Genomic DNA, 22488 nt, shown 5'->3' on the forward strand with positions numbered 1-22488 from the left:
TTGTCAACTACTTTCACGTCAAACTGATAATTTGTTAGTGTAAACACCCTGGCAATCAAAATTTGAAGTACACATGATCTCAGTCTTTTTTAAAAATATTTCATTTATTTATTTTTAGGGGGAGGGGAAGAGAGGGGGAAAGAGAGGGAGAGAAACATCAATGTGTGGTTGCCTCTCATGCTCCCTCAACTGGGGACCTGGCCCACAACCCATGCATGTGCCCTGCTGGGAACCCATCTGGTGACCCTTTGGTTTGAAGGCCGTCACTCAGTTCACTGAGCTACACCAGTCAGGGCACATTGTCTCATTCTTAAGCATGAATATCTGTCTAGGAATTCAAATATTTTTAACTAAGGGAACATAGAGCCCAGTCAATTTCTAGCATTGCCACGCCCACTGAAATATTGCCCTACAAACAAGATCACTGTGTGTACAAAATACCACCGAGTAACAGACTTCATCAGTTAGGGCTGCTATGATGAACTTCCATAACTGGGTGGTATTTTATTTATTAAACAAAAGGCATTTATTTCTCTGAAGCCTGAAAATGTAAGACAGGGTGTCAGCATGTTTGGGTTCTTGGTGAGGATGCCCTTCTCACTTAAGTACTCATATGGCTTTTCCTTGGAGTGTGCATGCAGAGAGAGAGAGAGAGAGATGTTGAACCTCCTTCTCATTTTATAAGGACATTAATCCCATCCTGGAGGCTCCATCCTCATGGCACCACTTAATTACCTCCCAAAGGTAAACACCATAACCCTGGGTATTAGGGTTTAACATATGACTTTGGGGAAGATAAATATTCAGTCCACAGCAGTAACCTAGTTATCTTACAATTTATCTTAAAAAAGAACCTTGGGACTAAATGAACACAAATGTATGCAGTGGGCCCCTCACATCCATGGGTTCCACACCCTCACACTCAACTAGCAGCCTCAAAAACACTTTTTTGGAAATGTTGCTGATGTAGGTAGGCCTACAATGGTTGCATCTATACTGAACATATACAGACTTTTCTTCTTGTCATTATTCCCTGAACAAGTATAACAACTATTTATATAGCATTTATATCATATTAGGTTTTATAAGTAATCTAGAGCTGATTTAAATTATGTGGGAGGATGTGCACAGGTTGTACACAAATACTGCACCATTTTATAGAATAAATTTGAGCATCCATGGATTTTGGTGTCTATGGAGGTCTTGGAACCAACATTCCATGGATATTACCAGGCAAATGTACTTTCCATAAACAGTAGAGAAATTACTCTATTTCTGGTAGGTTAAAAAGCCTTTTGAGTTAGAGAGGGGTTCAGTAAACACAGGATGGAAAAGAATGTTCTAGGTATGAGGTACAGTGTAAGAGAAATAGTTGAGAGTACAGGATAAAATACCATGACTCTGAGCTCAGAATTGTGCTAAGTGCTTTACATAGGTTATATAATTGCTTTAAAACCTATTTTATTAATGCCATTTTACAGTGGAGAAATTTAGGCTTGGAGAATTTGAGACACATACCCAAGGTAATCTGTCAAGTAGCAAAGCCAGGACTTGAAGCCAGGATTTCTGGTTCCAGAGACAGGCTCTTAGCCACCTCGCTCTGCAGCCTCTCGCACAACTTCACAATGAGTACATTTCTGTCTTTGCAGAGTAAACATAGTTTTTGAAAAGACTGGTTTATACTTGTTTTACCTTAGCATTCAATAACATTCTAGATTTACTTATTTATTCATAAAGTTTTAAATAAATAATTAACCCATTTATAAAGCTAATTATTTAATCCACCATGCTTTCCTGAAGACATTTTAAAAATGCTATTGATTACTTAATAACCAACTGATTACCAGTTGAGGAAAATATGTTTCTTTTAGCTTTCTTTTTAGTAAATATGGTACATTTAAGGCATGATTTGGAATACATATCTATGTGTACATATCATTTAATAAAACACTGCAGTGAGGAAACTATTCAATTGTTAAATCAAGAGCACGGAATTATCTGAACCAGAAAACAGAATGTAATATAAATCTCACATTTCTGTATGTTGTGTTGGATTTCAATTTTGAATTGAATTAAAGAAAGCTCAAATGTGAAATAAATTAGAACAGATGAGTTCTTCAAATTTTTGCAAAAATATTAAATCTATCACATTCCATTTTGCTATATTTTGCTCAAGTCCATAAATGACAATCAGGAATATATGAGACCAAAAAAAGTATACATCAGATATTTTGAAAATTACATTTGATTAAATAATTCCTAATTTCAATTTTTTGGAATAAATGAAATATGAGTATATTTATAATGCAATTTTTCAGTGCTTTTGAGGACAATTTCAGTTTCCTATCACCTCACATAGTTCCAATTTTTCACAAATATGCCATTGTACCCATTTTTTTTTCTTCTGCCTATGTTACCTTACATCATAATAATCCCCCTGGGGGGGGGGGAAACAACCACCTAGAATTGGATTTTCCCAAGGCACTCTCAGATATAGGAAAGTAAAAAAAAATGACCTTTTTTTTAACTACCTAAAATGATTTTATTGACTTCTGGGAACACTTCTTCTCTCAAGATCTTAACTCTTTGTCTATTATCTCTCTCAGAGCTACTACTCCCATTTAATATTTGTTGATATGTACACTGTACTTGATTTGACTGAAAACTTCATCTCTTTTTCCTTCATAGTCTCTTTTCCCTTCATAGTCTCTTTTCCAGGAATCCCCCATGGTCACACCTCTACCCTGTCTTTACCAATCACTGCAAAGTCTCAAGAATCTCAATTTCAAGTGTATTACTTTCCAACCACTAATTTCTATCTATCCGGCTTACTCCCTCTAGCATGCTAACTCCAAAGATCCTTCTACACTGGTATCTAAAATCTACTGATGCTATGACCTGTCCATTGAACTTTATGATCAATTGTTGTTATTTCTTCTTTGAGTGCATCTCAACTCCATTCTCCATCTCTTAAAGATTTGTGCACATTTGACAAAACCCCACCTGTACTTAAATTCAGTTACCTAGCTTCTCTGCCCAGCACCCATGCAACTAAATATTCCTTGGGAAAAAAAATGCTGAACACTTGGATTTCAATGACTATAAATTCCAGGTGAGTTACGTTCCTAGTTTTACTGAGCTATAATCAACATGTACTATTTTATTAGTTTTAGGTGTACAACATGAATATAGGTACATATCACAAAATAATCACCACAATAAATTTAATTTAATTAACATCCATCTCCTCACATACTTGCATTTTTTCTGTGCTGAGATCTAATCTCTTAGTTACTTTCAATTATGTAATACACTATTGTTAATTTTAGTTATCAAGATGTATATTACATTCCCAGGACATATTTATCTTATAACTAGAAGTTGATACCTCTTAACAACCTTCACTCATTTCAGCCACTTCTCAACATCTGCCTCTGGCAACCACCAATCTGTTCTCTGTATCTATGAGTGCTGAGTTTTAGACTACACATGTAACAAGATAATTTCATATTTCTCTTTGACTTATTTCTCTTAGCATAACACCCTCAAGTTATCTTCATATTATTGTAAATGGAAGAATGTCCTTTTATGCGGCTGAATAATATTCCACAATATATAATATGAAAAATACAATATATAATACATATCGCATTTTCTTATTTTTGTTGATGAACACTTAGGTTGTTTCCATGTCTTGGCTATTGTAAATAATGCTATGCTATAACATACAGGACGGTGCAGATAGTCTTTTGAGATGGCAACTTTGTTTCTCTGGATATATATGAGCTTTTAATGACACTTGATACAAAACTTTACTTCTCTACCCCATTCACACTCCCAGATTTTTCTGATGGCTATTTAAATCCTCAAAACTCTCATGCCTTCTTTCCAGTCTCAATCTCAGCTCCTGATTTATTTTCCTGCTGAAATAAAAGCATTCAGAAGACAACTTCCACATGTTCCACATCTATCACTACCTACATTCCAACCTCAGTACACACACACTCTGCCTTTGTGCCCCTCACCCCTGGATAACTGTCCAAACTCATCTAAAGCCAGTCATTCCATGTGTGGGCTAGACCCCATCTCCTTTCTCAAAGACATCGCTGCAGCCCTCTTTCTCCTGCATCATGAACCACCCACCCTCACCCTTCCCCACCCCTCCTTGGATCATTTTATTAACATACAAACATTTTCTTATTTCCTCTGTCCTTTACATTCTGATAAAATCCTTTGCTCATAAATCTCATTAACAACTTTTTCCCCACAGTCAGATATTTAGATAGCCACATATTTTGGAGTAGAGTATCTCCATTTTACTTTTGTGCAGGTTTAAATGAGTTGTTTGAAGCTAATAGGGAACACAAGTCAGCAATAAATGAAGATCTCTATCTCCAAAAGAGGTCTTAATGAGGAGGTATACTTTATAAAATTATGTCCTGGCACTACCTTTCTATCACTCCATCATGAATGTAATGCAACTTAAACAGCTGACTACTGCAAAAGCAAGAAGAAGGAGCAATCGGGCAATCTGCTGGAGAAGTGTTTCCATATGTGTCTAAGGAGCAATGTTAGTAGGGACAGCTCCTTTAATCTACAGAACATCATCAACAAATGATGACGACTCCAGCAGCAAAGCAAACAAGCTCCTCAAGATAATGCCGTAAGTTCATGCAGGCCAAGGGCATGCCCCCAAAATAAATAAATAAATGAATGAAAGCATAGTAAAGGATTTGCCTTGAATCATGGCTCCCTCAGATAACTTGTGAAGTTAAGAACAATCCATGGGACAGATTATTTCCTGGAAAATGACTTGTATTTTTTCATAGAGCATTGGTTGGTTTGCCATCCAAACTAATTATAAAGTTTTATAAGCTTAGTAATACCAACATAACTTTTTACAGAAATGTTAATCACCAAATGTAGTTCAACAGAAATTCTAGATATGTCTGTATTTCTTCTGTAATTCCCAATTATTTGATGCTTGACATTATTTTTCCAAGTCTTTAATGGCAGATTAAGTCTGTTAAATGTGTGTCCAACACTGAAATACGAAAGAACAGGCCCATATAAAGGGCGAGATGCTACATGAATCCTTAAGCAGCGTTCTCAAGACAAGGCCTCAAAATGTTCTCTAGACTGTTTGCAGGTTAAGCTAAATAGAGTTGCTATCTCAATACTGTTGCTAAAATAATTAACAAAAATCCAAAAATAATCAACATTCCTAAAATAACTTAGGTTATTCCCTAATTAAACTTCACAAATCATTTTTATTTGTATTCTCCATTTCTCTCAGGTTAAAGTCCAAACTCCTACACATTCTTTAAAATCACCCAGCTTCTGTTTACCTGTCCCATTCCATATCCTGACATTCTCAGGCCCAATTCTATAAATTTAATGTTCATTAAACTCATTAATGAACATTTTAATGTTCATTAAATTAAACTCATTTAAATTAAACTAATTTTACTCTCAAAATATACCATGTTCTCGCTTCTGTCCTAATATTTATATATTCTCCATCTGAAAAATATTACTCCTTCATTTTCCCTAGTTATCTTTCAACCGATATAGGAGGTGCCACCACCTCTCAGAAGCCTCTGCTCCTCTAGACTGTATTAGATACCATCCTACGTTTATCCCAATATATTGTAATTGCTTATCTGCAAGGTCATATGCTCAGGGATCTCGACTTAATCATTTTAGTCCTAGTACACGACCCAAACTTGTGTGACAGATTTTAAAATATACAAACTGCCAAGGTCCAGCCTCGGCGGGTCTCAGGGTCCCCGAAGGAGGAACGGCTCAGGCGAAACGAATGAAGTGAGACACCCGGTGGGGTGCCGGAGGACAGCCAGGCTCTCTAGACCTGACTGACTCCCTGAGAAAAATCAATCTTTATTTTTATAGGGGAGGTTATACAACATTCAATACATAGTGTGATTATTGAAACAGAAAAGGTTACCACAGAAATAATTTCTAAAAACACAGAAGGTTTTACAAATCAATCATGTTAAACCAAAAAAATAACCGAAAAGTACAGGAAGTCCCACAGATCAACCATATTAAACAAAGGTTATTTTGACCAAGAGGGTCATTAATCAGATAGCCAACGAAGCTATACAAGCACAAACTTTCAAATGCTGATTATAATTAAATATCTACTAAGTTTCTATAGATTCGTCTAAATCAAAGGGGTACAAGGTGTGATTTAAAAATTAGTTATTGTTTATAGAAATTAGATTATCTGAATTAGATAAGTGATTTTTTGCCTAGATCTATTAACTACATATCCGTGGGGGGGGGGGCTATATTATATTTCCATATTCTGAGATTATTATATTTTAATTAAAACTCCTTCCTCCTCTATTTACCTGATCCCATCAATAACTGCTCCTGCCCAGGGCATGGGAAAGGCAGTGGTTCTAATAAATCTTGAGCTTTTGAATGGTGACTCCTTAAACATTCCTAGCAACGGCCTCCTCCAGCGTTCTGGCAGCTAGTCTGCCCATAGTTTAATTATATCTTTAACTTTCCAGGTGGGGGGAGTGGGCAGCATTAGGGTTATTAGGGGCCACTAGTTAGTGGTCAGCAAGTCATTTCATGCAGAATTAGAGGCATTGTGCAAGTTTTTTGTTATAAAACACAGGTGTCCAAAAATCTCACCACCTGATGCTAATAGGGACAGGCATACGGGAAGAGATAAACAGGAGATCCAGCCACAGCTGCTTCTGTTGTGCAGACGTGTCTCACCTGTCCCGACTGTGTCAAGGGTCAGCTGTTGGTCAGCTCCCGACAACAAACTATCACAATCATGGTCTCATTTGACCATCACACATCTTTGTGAGTTGGCAAAGTCAATGTCATTATTACCACCTCAGTTTACAAATCAGGAACATGAGGTTCAGGGAGGTAAAATTACTAGCCGAAGAAAAGACATACAAAAAAATGGCAACAAGAGTTTGACATTAGATCTTGGTATTATAATCCATACACTCATTTCATATAAAACTTCTAAATTAAATATACTGTTCAAATGCATGCCTCCAAAACATAACTGGTAAATGTGAAAGTAGGAATTGGTTCTTGAAAAGTTAGTGACCTCAGAAACTAACCAGCATTCAGGGACATATATCGACACTTGTACTTTGATAAGGTTCAGGCAGCAAAAACTAAAAACATATTAATTCTAGAAAAGCCAATTCGATTGTTTTTCCTGAGTAGATTAAACTTAGTGAAATGTTTATGGATCTTATCTGTGAAGACATAAATTTTTTAACACGAGGACTCTCTGTGCTTTTCCTAGGCTATTCAAACCTCCATTGCTTTGGACATCAGCTCTTCAAGTTGGAGTACATTGTGCTCCCTTAACCTTCTCCACCAAATATGCTGTCTACCAAGCTTTCACATTTTATTTCCTAACCTAGTTCTGTGAAGGGAGAAGTCAAATAAGAGGCAAACAAATAAAATATTTACAAACATACTTGCTTTAAAACATACTTGCTTTCAAAATCACAGAACTAAGTAAACTAAAAAAGGTTGAAAATGGCTGACAAAAACACTCTGCCCAAGTATGGTTTCATGATTTAACGTAAGGTGATATTCATTAGCCAAAGACAGTCAAATCTTAGCAGTGTGTACCACAGACTTAGACAGCCTCAGTTCTGTGTACATTTTCTGAATCAGTGTAGAGGACTCCAAGAAGTTCCAGCATGAGTTGAGGCTGATAGAGAATCAGGGATGAAGAAAGGTGTGGGACTAGATGTCTATTTCCTGCTTCCTTCAGCTTTCATGTCAAACAACTTAGGTAACCACTCCTGAAAAATTACCTAGGTCTTCTCTAAACAGGACCTTGAACATGGAAATTTAATGATTAAGTGAAGCTTTGTTATATAACTGAAGCTGCAGTAGGTTTTATTACATCATTTTTTTGTACCTCATAATGTATTCAGGTGACACAGGTGATATGATTCCAGTGACCCTCCTTACAGGATCTGCGGGTGATCACAGGACAGGAAGATCAGCACATGGGATGGAAAGCTTCTTGAATCTGTGACTGGGCTTTCTGACCCCATAGACATCCCATGCATTAACAGAAGCGTTGGAGTCAGAATCCCAGCTTTATATTGCTCTTAAAATCATAAAATATAAAGAATATTAGGATAAGCAAGATATTAACAAACCATGTAATCTTTTACTTTCCCTCATGAATAAAAATAAAAGAGTTCTCTGGCTATATGTTTTGGAAATTATGCATGTCATATCATCCTCTAAAGTCCTCAAAAGTATTATGGTATGTTAGAGATTCTATAAAATTTTTCAGCCCTGGCTGGTGTGGCTCGGTGAATTGAGCATCAGCCTGTGAACCAAAGGGTGGCCAGTTTGATTCCCAGTCAGGGTACATGCCTGAGTTGCAGGCCAGGTCCCCAGTAGGGGCCACATGAGAGGCAACCACACAGTGATATTTCTCTCCCTCTCTTTCTCCCTCACTATCCCTCTTTCTAAAAATAAATATTTTTAATAAATTTTCAATAATGAAAGCTTTCTGACTTTGTGTAACCGAATCTTCTCCCTTTTACTCATTTAACACCATCCTAAGAGGACATACCAGGAAAAGTGCTAACCTAGCCTAACCTTTTTCTGATATTTTGTATTACAGAGAACATTGTCTTATTACTGTTGCATTCTTCCAAAATGCAGAAGAGGTGTCTGTTTTTTCCCATCTCGTGGAAGAACGTGACAGCCTGACTCCTGAGGACATTTCAGCTCTGAATAGACAGGGTCTATTTCCTGTTCCTGAATAGAACAAAGAAAGGGTCTCCAGTCTGAAAGGCATATCCTCCTCAGACTCATTCTCCAAATCCCCATTCAGAATCGGTATGCTAAGTGTCATTGGTGGCAACTATCATTTGCTTGGTTGTTTTTTGTTTGTTTTATTTCTGTTTGGTTTTGTTTTACGCAGTGAGCTTTCTCATCTCTCACCTTCTGGGAACAGAATCTGCTTTCCTCCACTGTAGATTCAGTTCTTGGATCATCATGTCCTCTTCCAGGTAGCTGTGATGAATCCAAGAATGAGCACATCACAAAACGGGGCCAGTCAGGGTCCGCCTATGAGATTATTATGTGGACCTTGGGAAACAGCAACACTCTTATGACAGTGTTCATTAAACTGGGAGGATGTAACGTCTACGGCTCATTGTGACCTGCTTCCCTGGAAGAGAAAGAGAGCCCATAAAGCCAGACAGAAACAAGCAGTGTGGGCAAGGAGAGTCTGCTATTTAGTTGGTCCCTGGTTCTCATGCCTGAGAACACGCATTTCAGAGTACTTTGATTCTGTGAAAAGCAGAAATGTGTTTCCCAGTTTGTGATCCAGAAATTATTTCAATTAAGACTATTTAAATAAAACTTATGAAGGGATAGATGGTAATGGAAAAAATACAATAAAATGAACTACCTTTTAAAAAGATAAAAAGAAAAAAGCCTATCTCTTATAGTGTATTTGTTGTAGTATGTGGAGACCCAAAAGGAAACAAAACTAGGATAAACCCATGTGATTATTAAAAGTGAATAAATGAACAAGTAAATCTTTTGATTATGAACACCTGTCTTCAAAAGGACCAGATTATCAGTGTATAACTTTGATTCAGAGAAACTGTACACAGAATAAATTTTGATTTAAACTATTTCTTTGGTAAATGATTTCAATATTATACTTACTTTTTCAATTAAGGAGCTTATTTTTCAAGGCTTAAAAGTAGGCAAAGTTTTTTATTTAACCATTGTATACTGTATTATCTGGATTTGGTAGTCTCGGGTAATTGTTAAAATTTCTAGATGGAAAGGACTCACAAATAGCAAGGAGTCAATATACGTTCCTCTGTGGAAGCTTCAGCAGTTAGGATTCTGGTGCATGTTGGCGGGCCAGGGGTATGAGGAACAGAGCAGGTATGAAGAACAGAATTCTTTCTTCTGACTCCTTTACAACATCCTTCTTCCAAACACTCTGTACAAGACATAGAAGAAAGTGTCCCCTTGCTCTCTGTGCCGTTCCCATTTAGCAGAAACCTTTCTCAACGCTGTTATCAACTGAACAAAATGTTTTCTGTCTAGAACTTTAGGTCAGTAAGTCAAGAAATGCTACAAGGAAAATCAAAATGATGCTATGCTGACTCAAACTACAACTAGCTGCACCCGAGAGCATTTAAGAAGATAAGTGGCAGAATGCCATGACGTGTATGCTCATGTCCTGATGGATGTGCCCAGAGACATGTTTAGTTCTTGGGTCCCTTCCCACATGGCACCTCCTGCTGCAATTTATTGACACCAGATGTTCTTTATATCAGTGAGACTTGTAGCAATGTCTATTTAAAGTTAAATGGAGTAATTGAAGCCAGAGCATCGTACTTTGAATGAAGTAAATCAAAGCACATCACAGTCATAAAAATGCAGACTAGGGAAAGCATGAATGAGAGAAATCCATTATAAAAAGAAGCCAGACTAATAGAGACCAAAAAGCTCTGATTAAAATTTATCATCTCACCCAACACTGATAGAAATCAATTGGTAACTGGTCAGAGCTCTGACGCCAGAATTAGTGGGCATGCCTCACTATATAAATTAGGCAGGAGTCTTTTGTCATAATGACCTCCTTCTCCATGACGGCTCATGGAAAACAATTCTTCACTTGAACCACTGTGGGGATCAGATGCAAAAACTCTAGCTAATGATAAGAGACATGGACTTGAAGTCTAATCATTTTACTAACATAATGCTTTAGACAGAGGTTTTAACAAATCAAGGCTTAACTAATGATTGATGGTAGGAAATGGAGACATGTTTTAAAGTCTGATTTAAAAGAAAATTAAGACAGGAAGGACAGTGTGATTAGAAAGATTCAAAGCAAACCATGAACCATGAGCATTAATAAATGTGGATTTTAATAGGTACAGGTCTGGCGGCCAGCAGCCAGCAGCCGGCAAGAACTTAGACTGATTGAAAAGAAATGAGAACTTTTAGTGTTGCTCCTACTAAATTGAACCATCAGAGACAATCATAAATATACCAAATTATAATACTAATTTAAAAGCACAGAAATCAAAGCTATTAAGACTAAAGTTATAAAGCATAAGCATGGCAGAATAATATTTTGAAGATGCTAACTGATGTTTTTGTTTAAAATATTTTTTCCAGGCATTTTTTTCCTATCTGTTGCCTCACACAGGCAAGTACTTGACTCTCCATTCACTAAATCAGCAAAGGGATGTGATAAGACACAAAGCAGATGGAGCCTGTCAGTCCCTACCTATTAGTGCTCCAAAAGCTTAAATTACTGTAAAAAAATTGTAAGGATTTAGAATGCAATGTACAGGAAAGGCAAACACAAAAAAATGGGTGTTTCATGCCCACTCCCAGGCAGACTAGAAAAATCACCCCCTGGTGGAGGGGGGAAGAGAAGAGATGATAAGAAATTAATTAAAAAGAGAAATCATAGTTTTTGAGAGAGTGGCCCTGTGCCCTGATTCTGCAGCAGGATGCTCACAGTGAGCCTGGGGAAGGCAGCAAGCCATCAGCAAGGGATAGCAAGCACATCTGTGCAGTGGGTCCAGGCTGACAGAGTTCTGGATGGACAGAACTAGACAGACATCTAGAGCGTCCATCACCACATGATAGAATAGAAGCTATGGGACAATGTCCATGCCTTACACTGTCTATGCCAATGTCTGGCTTTGAGGTGGCAGAGAAATGCCAGCAGAGTAGAGGGAGCCTTGAGGACAAGAACAGGGGGGGTCACCTCGAGAGGGATTCATGTGGCTGAATGACTAAGGATTAGATAGGGAAAGGTAGGTCTCTGAGGATCCCTGCTTAGAATGCCTCAAGGGCCAGATGTGCCATGATATCTCATGACCACAGAAGCCCTGGAACAACCCCTACTACTCCTGTAGATTCAAGTTTTGATACCAAAATTAGGTTGTGACACAGAGGAACAAATTCTTTATCTACTTAGGGTTGAGGAATCATATTTATAACTATTATAAAATTATTTCAAATTCCTTTGAAGATAAAAATTGTCATATCCAAAAGGGAGGGAGATATAGAAAATATTGAAAAGGAAGAAATTGCTATTACATCAACACAAATTGTTTTGGAGCAGCAATTTTCAGCTTGTGAAACATGCAATACCTGACTATTGAGTGGCACTGACTTCTTGTCCCTTAGACTGTTAAGCAAAAAAATAACGACAGCCAACACAATAGCCATTTGGAGTGAATGAATCCAAATTATAACTATCTTTTATCAGATCAGTCAAAAAATTTTGATGTGTAGCAGAATATTGGTAATTAGTTTATGTGTGCTATGAGATGAAAAAGGTTGAAAATTGCTGTTTTTGAGGATTAAAATAACATGTGCAGCAAAGGGTAATGTGTGATTCCTATAAACTATGAAGTCCCTCATTAAGGTAGGTTGACAGTACCTAACACCCTTTTCTTCTTAATGGTTTTGAACCAATCCAGCTCCTGGGATTAGCCATTCTGATACAGGACTCCACCAAACAACTGTCCACCCCACCATGGCAGCCTGGGACATTTCAGGTAAATCCACGTAAGGAAAGTTTCTGTCTTCAAGGTAAGAACAGCATCTGTAGCTATGAAGAGGTTGGGGTGTGCTACCAAGCAGCGGATGACACAGCAGAGCAAACGGGAGAAGGTGAGGCATCCAGTTGTTTATAGCAGCCTATTGAGCCACTACAAATCTGAAACAATATCATAAAATAAAAAGGACAAGATGTCACACCTCTAGAAATATAAAATGTACTGGGTCAAAAGATGTGGGACATTTTTTAATATCTCCTATAGTTTTCAAGTAGAAAAAATATTATTCATTTTTGACAGAAACATGCTATTTTCATAATACTCAAATGTAGACAAAATTTGAGAGAAAGCAAAAAAATTGACTAAGAATAAGAAAAAAAGTTAAATACTATATATGTGGACGCCTTTTCTTCAATGAAGCAAAAAGAATGTAACTATATTGGAAGTTAGAAAAAACACAGGGAATACCTTTATAAACTCCAGATAAGAAAGAATTTCTGAAAAAACATGCAACTATCACAAACCATTAATAAAAGGTAGATAAGCCCTGGCTGGAGTAGCTCAGTGGATTGAGCGCGGGCTGGGAACTAAAGTGTCCCAGGTTCGATTCCCAGCCAGGGTACATACCTGGGTTGCAGGCCATAACCCCCAGCAACCGCACATTGATGTTTCTCTCTCTCTCTCTCTCTCTCTCTCTCTCTCTCTCTCTCTCTCTCTCTCCCCCTTCCCTCTCTAAAAATAAATAAATAAAATCTTAAAAAAAATAAAAAAATAAAAGGTAGATACATTTATGTTTGTTTAGCTTTTAAAAGGACATGTAAAGTTAAAGGGTAAATGGTAGCTGTTGGCCACATGCCACACTTACAAAATACACAGAACACAAAATATTAGCTCCCCAAATATGTTCAAGTCACACACATACACAGTAAGCTGTCATTTTGCACACTCGTTAGTTGGTTACAATTAGTTAAGTCTGATTAATAGAGAATTTAGAGGAGAATATGTGAGAGAAAGGACTTACATTGGAGAAAGCAAGTTGATGTCTCAAGTTGATGTGGAAAATATACAAGGCATGTCCAGAAGGTATCCAGCTATGTAATATGAAAGCTACAGACATTTATTGAAGAAAATACAGGATACAAGAAACACTGTACATAGGACAATGATGCCTCAGTCCCCTTGCAAGTAGGAACCTTGTGACCTCACCACCATTCTCCCAATAGCCATGAGCTGTCCCATCATATTTTCCTCAATTTCACTGATTGTCTGAAACCTCTTCCCTATGAAAGGTGATTTTAGTTTTGTGAAAAGCCAGAAGTCACGGGGCATCAAATCTGGGCTGTTGTGTGGCTGAGTCACCTGTTTGTTTTGATGCTTTACCCAAAAACTCTGCACAAGACACGATGTAATAGTGTGTTGTTGTGAACAGATGAAGCTGCCGATCACCAAGTGCTCATAGCTGCAGGCTTCTGAATCATCCAAATAGTTTCCATGAAGGAATGTTCAAACTTAATGCAAAATTTGATGCAGATTCATTGCACTGCTTGCTCAGTCATTTTGAATGTGATGGCCACACAGTATACATGTTACTACTCAATGGCATGTTACTACTTCACTGACTAGTGCAGTGAAGTCATCATTGTTCACGCATGCACATTCCAGTCCACTCTCCTCAGGTGCCAGGTTACATCAATGTAGCACAAACTGTTCTTGTTATATAACGACGACTGAAATTTTTCTGGATAGACCCCATGTATTTCCTATGAACTACAAATGCTGCTTCTCCATTTATAAACCAGGAAAAGCATTTATTGCAGCATTATTTTTAATAGCAAAATATTGAAAATAATTCAAATATTATCAACAGGTAAATGGTGTAAGTAAAATTTGGCAAGTAATACTAAAGTATAATTACAAAATGAACTAGATTTCTCTATCTTAAAGTTACTAAACCTCAAAACTACTTTTATTGAAAAAAGCAAGTTTCAGAATGATGTTACAGTACTATACATTATATATGTACATATATAAAATAATTTGCAGTATTGAGAATAAAGGACAAAACACATTATTGGTAAGATTTGTACTTTGTTAAAGAAATTAAGAAAATATCATATTTATAAGAGTTAATTTTGGATATGAATTGTTACCTTTTTAACTTTACATTTTTTATATGTCTTAAAGTAACAAAAAAGAAAAAGTAGAACAGGAAATAATATAAATGCACTCCCTCCCATTATAAATAAAATATTTAAGAGATAAAGAACTCACAGGACTTCATACCAGAAAGACAAGCAATCCAATTAAAAAATGAGCATAGGACCTGAACCGACACTTCCAGGAGGACATACAGAGGGCCCATAGACAGATGAAAAAATGCTCAACATCACTAGCTATTAGAGAGATGCAAATTAAAGCCACAATGAGATACCACTACACACTGGTCAAACTGGCCATCATAAACAAATCAACAAACAACAAGTGCTGATGAGGTTGTGGAAAAAAGGGAATCCTAGTGCACTGTTGGTGGGAATGCAGACTGGTGCAGCCACTGTGGAAAACAGTATGGAATTTCAAAAAAAAACTAAAAGTGGAACTGCCTTTCAATCCAGCAACCCCACTGCTGGGACTATACCCAAAGAATCCTGAACCACCAATTCAAAAGACCCTGTGCACCCCAATGCTCATAGCAGCACAATTTACAATAGTCAGGTGCTGGAAACAGCCTAAGTTAATGAGCATTTACTCATTGCCCATGAGTAAATGAGTGGATCAAAAAACTGTGGTACATTTACACAATGGAATACTACACAGCAAAAAGAAAGAAGGAATTCCTACCCTTTGCAATGGCATGGATGAAACTGGAGAGCATTATGCTAAGTGAAATAAGCCAGGCAGTGCAAGACAAATACCATAAGATCTCACCTGTTAAGTGGAGCCTAATCAACAAAACAAACAAATAAGCAAAAGAGAACCAGAGACTTGGAAGTAAAGGACAAATGGACAGTGATCAGAGGGGTGGGGGGAGGGGGATAATGGGGAAAAAGTGGAAGGGGCAAGCAAAAGATCATGAATAGAGGACTCACAGACATGGACAATGACAAGAGGATTGACTGTGAGAATGGGGGTGGTGGTGGGAATGGGGAAAGAGGTGGGACAACTATAACTGAACAACAATAAAAAATATAAGTTAAAAATGAAAAGATAATTTTGGAGCACAAGACCCAAAATTGAATAGAGTACATCTGTCACTAAAAATTCACATAATTGTTATATCAGATTGATATTTGTGTAATAAAATAAGGCCTCTATAAATGTCTCACACAAATTCCATGTGATCTCAACTATATGTGGAACCTAATCAAGAAAATAAACAAGTGAGCAAAATATAACCAGAGACATTGCAATAAAGAACAAACTGACAATAACCAGATGGGAGGAGGGAGGGGATAATGGGGGGAAAAGGGAGAAGGGCCACCGAGAAACATGTATAAAGGACCAATGGACAAAGTCAAAGGGGGTAGGTTGGAGGGTGGGAGGTGGGGATGAGTCGGGCAGGGAAATGTGGTGGGGGGGATGGAGACAACTGCACTTGAACAATAATTAAAAATATTAAATAAATAAATCTCTTAGGAGAGTAAAGATGTTGATGTTTTGCTAATTTCTTGGGTTATTTGATTAATTTACTTTTTAAGTACCTCAATTCTATTCTAGACTCCAAAATTAAACAAAACTTTAATTACTCAATTTAAATAAAGAAATCTGTCTTGCAAGGTTGGAAGAAAAGGGATTAACCAAAGTAAAGACTGTTTTGCCTTTAGGAAAATAATAAATAAGGTTTATATTTATTTATTATATTTATATATTTATTATCAACTGTACAGTAATTACTTATGTCAATATTGTATAGGTATTTACATTGTAGAAGAATGACATTGAATAAATGGAAACTTTGGTTGGGCAGAGAGGACACTTAAGTAGAGGACAAAAATAATTGCATGATGATTACATCAGTTTCCTAGGATGTCATAAGAAAGTACCACAGAATATCCTAAAAGAATGCAAGTTTATGGTCTCACAGTTCTGGAGGCTGGAAGTGCAGAATCATGGTGTTGAAGGGGTTGGTTCTCCTGAGAACTCTGAGGGAAAATCTGACCCATGCTTCTCTTCCCCTAACTTCTGGTGATAGCCCAAGCGTTTCTTGGAGTCATTGCATCACTGCAATCCCTGTCTCTGTCTGCACATGTCTGAGTCTGTGTCCAAATTTCCCTCATTTTACAAAGATACCAGTCATACTGAATTAAAGCCAACCTAATGACCTCACCTAAATTTAATGAACTCTGCAAGAGCCTATATCCAAATAAGGTCACATGTACAGGTACTGGGACATCGGACTTCAACATAAAGTTTTTGGGGGAAGACATAATTCAACTCATAATGATGATATAATTCAGAGTCCCCGAAAAAGACAATTAGAGCTGCTAGTGGTGAAGATGACTTCTCAAAATAACTGAGACTTGACCTAGAAACATGAAAGAACTTAACAGCAGAGAGCATTCCATATCAGATGAATAAATGACGGCGAAAAATGACATGGTGACAAAAATCACATGCATTTAAACTAATCACTTTCTTGCTTAGAATTAGTTTTCAGTGCTTAAAAGAATAGTAATGATAATGTCACCTAGCTCCTCCACTCAGTCTTTTATTCAACCATTCATTCAATCACATTATCAAACAGTAGGTACCTGCCTAAGTGCAGGAGATATAATACTGAGTTCGAACAGGCAAGGCTCCTATCCTCATGGGTGAAGAGTTAATGATGTAATCACAGGAACAAATATTAATCTTGTTGATAAATGCTGGGATAGGAAAATGTATACAGCTATCTCATATACTGTAGCTATATATATATATATGAGAATATATAAAAGCCCCATTTGCTCTAATCAAGGCAATAATGTTTCCCTGAGAAAGTAACAATTTGATCCACTGGTCAAAAAGGAAAATTCAGGCCACTGCTACCATGTGTTCTAATGCCTTGGATGAGAATCAGTTCACTGAAAAAACAAACCTGTCCCTGGCTGGTGTGGCTCAGTTGGTTGGAGCATCTTTCCATAAACCGAAAGGTTGTGGGTTCAATCCCCAGTCAGGGTACATGCCTAGGTTGTGGGTTCAGTGCCAATCAAAGTGTGTAGGGGAGGCAACTGATCAATGTTTCTCTCTCACATACATGTCTGTCTCTGTCAACCCCTCCACTCCTTCTCTTCTCTCTAAAAATCAATAAGCATGTCCTCAGGTGAGAATAAAAAAAAAAGATAAAATGAACCTGTCTGCTATTCAGGATAGAGAATTTTGGTGCTATTTAATTTCTTACATAGAAAAGGATAATACAGATATTACACTTCAGAGGCTTATTCAACATGTAAAATCTAGAAGAAGCTGAAAAGTATCTCCTAAAGTCTTCCTGTCCTTCCAGGCTATAATCCTGGAATTACTGTCCATTCCTCTGAAGTACTTTCCAGAATACAGTCCTTCCTAAACCCACAAAATTGGCTTTATCAGAGTTCCTCACATTCAGTGCTGAAGACATGTGTCCCTAGTCTTTTGTAAAGAACCGGCTAGGGTTGTCATGACAAACTCAGCACACACAACACATCTTATAAATACCTGTCTTAAATAATGTGTAGAGCTTTTTTTTTTTTTAAAGCACATAACTTTAACCAATCTTAATCAAAAAAGTTGCTTATTTCTGTTCTGGTCTTTCTGAGCCAGATTTTTATATTGGTTTTCAATAAATGTCTATCCATGCTATTTCATTATAGCATCTAGTAGCTTAACACTGATACTGCCTTAATAGAGTGTTGTTGGGAACCGCCCTGCCTGGTATGAGAAACTGTAAGCCCCCCCCCCCCCCCCCGCCCCCCGCCCAAGGCTAAGGCTGAGGGAATTACCTTGGACCGCAATCCAGCAAGGAGACAAAAGCTTATCTCCCTGGCAGGAGCACCCTTCTGCTCCTTTTACTTCACCCAGCCTGGCCCCCAATGCTTGGTCAGTTAGCCATGACAGGTAAGATTCCCCAAGGGGGGAATGATCTAAGACAGGCATGATCATGTGGGAGGCCCCCAAAGAAGGACTTTGGGGGCTACAGCAAAAGGGGGTGATGGACCCTCGCCCCTCGGCTTTGACATAGCCTGAGTCCTTATCATCTGGGAGAAAATCTCCTAATCTTTTGGTTGTCTTATTTCCCTTGCTCCACCTAAGCCTAAAACAATGACAGGGTGGTGCAGCTCTGTGCTGAAAAGGGCGGATTCCCCGGGTGATCAGGCCTAAGAAAGAATATGTAAAATCCTGTGAAACCTGCTTTGTTTAGAATGCTCTCAGTTGAATGATAAGGGTCCAGGGAAGAAGTAAGTTTGTTCCTTAAAGTTTTACAGCTCTTTGACCCTGACTCAAAATAGGCCCTCAGACTTTCTTGTTATCTATTGTTTGATCCTTACTTCCTTGCAATGAGTAATGAGCTTTACCTGAATTCTTATGCAAATGAAACCAATAAAAACCCTCTCTGGTGGGGGAATGGGGTGCTCTCCCCACCAGAGAGAGTGGCCATTCTGTTCCTACTTCCCCACAGGACTTGGTTGTCTCTGTGTATGTTTTTCTCGTGTGTTGACGAGCCATCCACAGCATTCCGTGCTCACTGCCAACCAGTGAGTACTCATCACAGCATGAAGTTTCTAGTGCCACACAGAGTACATAAAAACCTTTAGCCTGACTCATGTGGGATGTAAACATAATTTTCCATCTCCCACAAGTGCATGTGAAGTGTATCATTACACCTTAGGAATTTAAAACATGGCCTGCAAGGAGTGAGCAGAGACACCAGATCAATATTGGTATTGGTTCTTTACCTTGGTGAGATCTTGCATGATGAATTTTTAAAATATTCTGCTTTCTGAGAATTCTTCATCAGCAGAGAGCCGCTGGGGTTGTGGCAGGAACAGAAACATGCTGTTTTATATCTTTCCAGATCATTACTTCTCTATTTCTTCTTCTTCTTTTTTTTTTTCTTTTTTTTTTTGCTGGTTCTATATACCTTTTTTAAGGGGTTGGGAACTGAAGATTTTCTCAAAAGCTTTCATGAATTTAGAGCATTCCAGCCAATATAATAAAATGTGTTAAAAAATGTAACTCAAAAAAGAAGGGAAAATTCAGCTTTCCAGTGAAGGAAGGGCATGAGCAAACATCCTGACAGAGAGGAACGTGGTGAGAACAAGGGATCAGCGGAGAGTGGGTGTGGCAGGAGGTGAAGTCAGAAATACAAGACGGAGCCAGAACACGCCGAGCTGCATAAGACATATTCAGAAGTGCTGCCTCTATTGTGGGAGCAAGGGAAAGGTTTAAAGATTTTCAAGCAAAATAGTAGAATTATTTAATTTAGACTCTAAAAACCACTCTGGCAGCATATTATAATTTATAGATACTAACAAAGGGCTTTTTAAATCCCAGCATTCTGGCAGCATATCTTTATAGATACTAACACTGAGAATCAAATAAATTATTTTGCCAAAGTCAAAGAGCTATTTAGAAGGAGAATGGAGCCAAAAAGGTCCCATACCTTTTCCTTTGTGAAAAGCAAAACTATAGGGTTACTTAAATACCTAAAACCATGTGGCTTCTTTTTCAGTCTTCTCCATCTAGGTAAAGGTCATCTACCCAGTTGCCCAAATCCAAATTCTTGACCCATTTCAGCTCTCTTCCTCACTACCACATCAAATCCATTGGTAAACACTGTTAGCTCTTGTGAACATTTTAAAAAATCCATTTATTTTTTCCCACCCCCCCCCCAGGTCCCATTCTGGTCCATACATCACCACTGGTGGCCTGGACTATGGCATGGCCTCCTAACTGGTTTCACAGTCACAGTTCTTGACCCTTGAAATATCTATTCTCTATAGATATTTCATGATGCCACATTTATGCTCCTTTTAAAGCAGGGGCGTCAAACTTATTTTCACCTGGGGTCACATCAGCCTAGAAGTTGCCTTCAAAGGGCCAAATGTAATTTTAGGACTGTATAAATGTAACTACTCCTTAATTAGGGGCAAGGAGCTCGGTTCTGCCACAGGGTAAAAACAAGGTACGGGACAGATAAAACAAGGTGGAGGGCGGGATTCGGCCTGCGGGCCTTGTGTTTGCCACCTGTGCTTTAAAGAGTATAATAATGTACCATGTCATTCTCTTCCTAATGCCCCTGAGTGGCTTTTCAAAACAATATGAACTCTTGACTTTTCTCCCTAACCACACTTGGGCATTATCCATTACTCCAACATACCAAGGCCTTTCTACCTCAAGGCCTTTTTAAAAAATATATTTTTATTGATTTTTAGAAAGAGAGGCAAGGAGAGAGAGAGAGAAGGAGAGAGAGGATCTGTTGTTCTGCTTAATTATGCATTAATTGGTTGATTCTTGTATGTGCCCTGGCTGGGGATGAAACCCACAACGGTATATTGGAACGACATTCTACCAACTGAACTACCTGGCCAAGGCTCAAGGCCTTCTGTACTTGATGATCCCTTTGTCTGGAACATTCTCCCAGCTCATTACAAGATGAGGTCCTTCTCATATTTCCAATCTCAATTCATGATTCAACATTTGAGAGAAAATATTTTGGACCATTCTATCTGAAGTAGACAGTTAATCTCAACTGAAAAGCATAGATAGATAGATGATAGATAGATGTTAAACAATAGAGAAAAAATATTTCCCAAAACTCTCATCAAAAGAAATCATTACTTTGGAAAGACTCTCCTTGAAAACACATTTTTATTTTATGGGTAAATTTTAAAAAATTGGTTTTAATGAACAGTTCATCTTTAAGGATATTAATGTAATATTTTTCTAGAAAAATATATTTGAGATTTTAAAAAGAATGAAGCAAGGACACTGTGAAAAATGTTAAAAGCACAAGTGGAATCTTGGTCAGAAGATATCTTGACATAAAGACTGTAAGGAGGTAATGCTGCAGCGTTCCAAGTGATAAAATAGGGTGTAGACCATATCTGATTACGAAATGGGAAGAGTTTGGATTTCTAACAACATTTTTAATTAGAATTTCTTGAAAAGCTGCTTTTCTAATTAGTAAAGAAGTCAAATCATTGATTTCATCTGATTTATTTTCTGGAATGCAAATGAAACTAAGTGGATCATTTCACTTTGAGTGTTCTTCCCTCATAGTTACTGTCTGTAAAATGACTTAGAAAATAAGGAACCATAAATAGATTCCACATGCCTGGGTAACATGTGTTTAACTTTTGATCATCTAGCTAAAGCATATTGTCTTATTGATTAGTGGAATTATTTCTTTATTTGTATCATTAGCTTTCAGTCAATAATGGCAGATTTTCATAACTGAACAACAAATATCTACAACAGCACAGCTACTGTTTCCAAATCCTGTGTAAAATAATAGAGATGCAAATAAATAAAACACAATTTGCATCCTCCTAGACCCTAATCTCATGGCAGAACCTAGAAATTAGCAGTCAAGAACACAGATTCTACTCTTAGTAGTCATTGTTCCTAATGAGCTACATGAACCTGGAAAAATTATTTTAAAATATTGCAAAATTTGAAATACTACATGGTTTTCTCATCAGTAAGATGAGGATAACAGCAGCACCTATCACATAGAGTGATTAAATATTTAGTACATTAAGTAGAATTCAGTTAATGACAATGATAATGTGGAAAGTAAGGGAAATTGTTCTTGAAAGGAGGCAAATTTTGAGCTAGTTGTACTAGGAGAAAAGCAGAATTTTTTAAGGGAAAGAAGCACTTTTTGAATAGTCTATATATGGTTAATTAACAGTATATGTTTGATCTTCCCCATGATATGCAT

The sequence above is a fragment of the Phyllostomus hastatus genome, unplaced genomic scaffold, assembly GCF_019186645.2.
Source record: "Phyllostomus hastatus isolate PE091 unplaced genomic scaffold, TTU_PhHast_1.1 phas_scaffold_1066, whole genome shotgun sequence".
In the NCBI taxonomy this organism is placed as follows: domain Eukaryota; kingdom Metazoa; phylum Chordata; class Mammalia; order Chiroptera; family Phyllostomidae; genus Phyllostomus; species Phyllostomus hastatus.